The following is a 5,185-nucleotide window of genomic DNA, read 5'->3' as shown; positions in this document are numbered from 1 at the left end:
CCATTTTGGCAAGTTTCACACATTAAAGAAAGTAATGGGAGCCACAAAAATGTTTTTAAAATTTAAAATGAAAAACACCGCATACAAAGCTTACATGCTTTGTGCTATGTTAACCAGGGGTCTCAGACACACGCACCGGCACGCACTATAATGTGGGAATTGGATGTTAGTGCAGCCCGCGAGTTTTGGATGAATGTCGCTTGCGTCACACTTGCCAACCTCTCATTTTTCCCGGGAGACTCCCGAATATCAGAGCGTGATGACACTGCATTTGGCGCCCTCTACAGTCTGCCCAATCAGTGTACCTGCTCGGCCACAAGTGGAATGCAGCTTTAGCTTGCTCACGTAAGAGACAGCAAGGCTACTAACTCAGCAGCCACACATCTTACACTGACGGTACCAATACCCAGAATCCCATGCAGCCCTAACTCTTCCGCTCAACCAACCACGAAGGGGGGGGGGGGGGGGGGTGTTGATGTGTGGGGGGATTTGGTGGTAGCGGGGTGTATAATGTAGACCGGAAGAGTTAGGACTGCATGGGATTCTGGGTAATGGTTGTGTTGTGTTTATGTTGTGTTACAGTGGGATGTTCTCCAGAAATGTGTTTTTCATTCTTTTTTGGTGTGGGTTCACAGTGTGGCGCATATTTGTAACGTAACAATGTTGAAGTTGTTTGATACGACTACCGTCAGTGTAAGCTGTGTGGCTGATGAGTAACTATGCTTTGCTGTCTCCTGTGTGAGCAAGTAATAACAACATACAACATGTGGCTGGCCTGGCATGCTGTAAGTAAATGCTATAGAGGACAATTACTGCAGTGCAATTAGGGCACGCCCTTTATATAGTAATTAGAGTGTTAATAGGATTATTTTTCCCTGGGAGTAGTCTATGAGAGACACTGACATCCATAAGTCGCCTGGGAAAATCGAGGGGGTCGGCATGCATGTAGCTGAGCCGCATCAGAGTGGTCAAGGAGCCGCATGCGGCTCCGGAGCCGCGGGTTGCCGACCCCTGGACTAGTAGATGGAGCGGCACTTGTACTTCCGGTTCACGGCACTTAACAGAAGGAAATACTGTTATAAATTGCAATGATAAACATATGTTTAATGCACCCTAAGATTTTTTTGTTCCAATAAAGACAATAATGGTTTCCCTAAATCCTGACGAGCAGGCAAACCTGCGAAATGGGCTTGTAGGGATGATATAGCCTCTGTATTTAAACCATTCCAGTAAAAACAATTTACAATATAACGAAGCAAAATGCTCGTCGGGGGATAAAAATCACCTGACGAGCAGGGAAACCTGCGAAACAGGCTTGTCGGGATGATATAGCACCTGTATTTTTTCCTGACCTAACGTATATTGAGCACCGTATAACGGATAAACCACAGAAACCTTGACTACATAGATAGATAGGTAGGTAGGTAGGTAGGTAGGTAGGTAGGTAGGTAGGTAGGTAGGTAGGTAGGTAGATACATAAATAGGTAGGTAGGTAGGTAGGTAGGTAGGTATGTAGATAGGTAGGTAGGTAGATATGTAGATAGATAGATAGATAGATAGATAGACAGATAGGTAGACAGATAGATAGATAGATAGGTAGGTAGATAGGTAGATAGATAGATAGATAGGTAGATAGATATGTAGATATATAGATAGGTAGGTAGGTAGATATGTAGATAGATAGATAGATAGATAGATAGATAGATAGATAGATAGATAGATAGATAGATAGATAGATAGATAGATAGATAGATAGATAGATAGATAGGTAGGTAGGTAGATATGTAGATAGACAGACAGACAGACAGACAGATGGATAGATAGATAGATAGATAGATAGATAGATAGACAGATAGATAGATAGATAGATAGATAGATAGATAGATAGATAGATAGATAGATAGATAGGTAGACAGATAGACAGATAGATAGATAGGTAGATAGGTAGATAGATAGATAGATACATACATACATACATACATAGATAGACGGATAGATAGACAGATAGATACATAGATAGATAGATATATACATAGATACGTAGATAGATAGATAGATAGATAGATAGACAGATAGATAGATATATACATAGATACATAGATAGATAGATAGATAGACAGATAGATAGATAGACAGATAGATAGACAGATAGATACATAGATAGATAGATATATACATAGATATATACATAGATAGATAGATAGATACATACATACATACATACATACATAGATAGACAGATAGATAGATAGATAGATAGATAGACAGATAGATACATAGATAGATAGATATATACATAGATAGATAGATAGATAGATAGATAGATAGATAGATAGATAGATAGATAGATAGATAGATAGATAGATAGATAGATAGATAGATAGATAGATAGATAGATATACCGGCCCCCAGACACATTTTTTTTCTCTAAATTTGGCCCCTCCGAGCTAAAATAATTGCCCTGGCCTGATCTAATTGTATAGTTGTATTCCTATCTGGTGTGCCAGGACTTAGTATGATTATAGTTGGCTAGTATAAAAGTATATTTGGCACATATTTTGCAGTCAGCCTGCGTGGCCTTTCCGTGCTAGCGGCTAACGTTACGTCAACCTACCCGGCTAACGGGGAATGCTAACCTGGTAAATATGCAACATTTATTTCCACTCAGCATCGAACTATTGGACAATTCTCTTTTTTTCCCCCCTCTTGGAGGCAGGAGAGCCAAACGTGAGGTTTTAGCGGCAATAATGTCACGGTTGTGCGGACGTTTACGTGTAAAAAGCAGCAAATGAAGGGAGGGAAGAAGAAAAAAACTCTCCTTGTAGAACTGGATTATATACGAACTCTGACTTAGTGGAATAATATTTTCCCACAATTTTTAATCTACATTTTAGGAAGCAGACACATTATTACGACACCGAGTAAGCCAGCAGAACCTCCTTTTTCCTCCCCTCCTCGCTTACTAACACAATAGTGGGAAGAAGAAGCTCCGCAATAAAACAGCTTTCTTGCCGCCAAGTCGCTACTCCAACAGCCCGACTAATGCGCATTAAACGGCAGAAAAATGTGCGATTTTGTCACTGCCACTAAGTCGATAGTTTTCTCTTACCTGATTTTCCCATCTTTTTTTTTTTCTTTTTTTGCCCAGCAGGAGCAGCCAGGGCGCCTCGGTGACGTCATCAAACCTTCTCCGCGCGCCGCCGACACTCTTCCCTCGCCACGCTGACGTTTTCTGCGTGCGCGGTCACGAGCAGCGGAGTACAAAGTACAATGCCTGATCCAGTATTGTTTAGCAACCTTTTTGGGGGCACATGTTTTTCATTATAAAATCCAGAGGCACACCACCAGCAGAAAACGTTTTAAAAAATAATAATAATAATAATTAGAGATTTCCAATAAATGCTTTAAAATGTAATATCGGTATAGTTGTTTTTTTATTATTATTAAATCAACATAAAAAACACAAGATACACTTACAATTAGTGCACCAACCCAAAAAACCTCCCTCCCCCCATTTTTATTAATATTCTGGTTCCTACATTATATATCAATATATATCAATACAGTCTGCAAGGGATACAGTCCGTAAGCACACATGATTGTGCGTGCTGCTGCTCCACTAATAGTACTAACCTTTAACAGTTAATTTGACTCATTTTCATTCATTACTAGTTCTATGTAACTGTTTTTAAATTGCTTTCTTTTTTATTCAAGAAAATTATTTTTATTAATTTATCTTATTTTATTTTATTAATTAAAAAAAAAAAAGGACCTTATCTTCACCATACCTGGTTGTCCAAATTAGGCATAATAATGTGTTAATTCCACGACTGTATATATCGGTATGGGTATCGGTTGATATCGGTATCGGTAATTAAAGAGTTGGACAATATCGGGATATCGGATATCGGCAAAAAGTCATTATCGGACATCCCTAATAATAATAATAATAGATTTTATTTGTAAAAAAAAAAAAAAAGCACTTTACATTGAGTAAACAACCTCAAAGTGCTATAGTGTATTAAAAAAAATCAAATAAAAATTAAAAGATAAGCACACATGATTGTGCGTGCTGCTGGTCCACTAATAATACTAACCTTTAACAGTTAATTTGACTCATTTTCATTAATTACTAGTTTCTATGTAACTGTTTTTATATTGTTTTGCCTTCTTTTTTATTCAAGAAAATGTTTTTAATTGATTTATCTTATTTTATTTTATTAATTTAAAAAAAAAAAGGACCTTATCTTCACCATACCTGGTTGTCCAAATTAGGCATAATAATGTGTTAATTCCACGACTGTATATATCGGTATGGGTATCGGTTGATATCGGTATCGGTAATTAAAGAGTTGGACAATATCGGGATATCGGATATCGGCAAAAAGTCATTATCGGACATCCCTAATAATAATAATAATAGATTTTATTTGTAAAAAAAAAAAAAAGCACTTTACATTGAGTAAACAACCTCAAAGTGCTACAGTGTATTAAAAAAAATCAAATAAAAATTAAAAGATAAGCACACATGATTGTGCGTGCTGCTGGTCCACTAATAATACTAACCTTTAACAGTTAATTTTACTCATTTTCATTAATTACTAGTTTCTATGTAACTGTTTTTATATTATTTTACTTTCTTTTTTATTCAAGAAAATTATTTTAATTTATTTATCTTATTTTATTTTATTAATTAAAAAAAAAAAAAGACCTTGTCTTCACCATACCTGGTTGTCCAAATTAGGCATAATAATGTGTTAATTCCACGACTGTATATATCGGTATGGGTATGGGTTGATATCGGTATCGGTAATTAAAGAGTTGGACAATATCGGGATATCGGATATCGGCAAAAAGTCATTATCGGACATCCCTAATAATAATAATAATAATAGATTTTATTTGTGAAAAAAAAAAGCACTTTACATTGAGTAAACAACCTCAGAGTGCTATAGTGTATTAAAAAAAATCAAATAAAAATTAAAAGTTAATTTAAAAAAAATAAAAACTAGAACAGCCAAATAGCTAAAACTAGTATGCATATATCGAAGAAAAAAATAGGCTTTTTTTAAAAAAAGAAGGGTTTTTAAGCCTTTTTTGAAAGCATCCACAGTCTGTGGTGCCCTCAGGTGGTCAGGGAGAGCGTTCCACAGAAAGGAGCAGAAAGCCCGTTTGTTCGTAGCTT

The 5,185-nt window shown here is 36.5% G+C and overlaps 1 protein-coding gene across 3 annotated transcripts in view; it reads right to left on the bottom strand.

Annotated features, from left to right (window-relative positions):
• The window catches only part of LOC133647074 (ELKS/Rab6-interacting/CAST family member 1-like), a 57,070-nt gene extending 53,853 nt beyond the window's left edge, over positions 1–3,217 (bottom strand). For all 3 annotated transcript variants that reach the window (XR_009825425.1, XM_062043144.1, XM_062043143.1), the window contains exon 1: positions 3,110–3,217. The gene's annotated coding sequence lies outside the window, so the exon portion shown is untranslated. The remainder of the gene's footprint in view (positions 1–3,109) is intronic.
• Positions 3,218–5,185: the final 1,968 nt, after the last annotated feature.

Source organism: Entelurus aequoreus, linkage group LG03 (genome assembly GCF_033978785.1).
Source record: "Entelurus aequoreus isolate RoL-2023_Sb linkage group LG03, RoL_Eaeq_v1.1, whole genome shotgun sequence".
Classification (NCBI taxonomy): domain Eukaryota; kingdom Metazoa; phylum Chordata; class Actinopteri; order Syngnathiformes; family Syngnathidae; genus Entelurus; species Entelurus aequoreus.
This window is presented reverse-complemented; position numbering and strand designations above follow the sequence as displayed.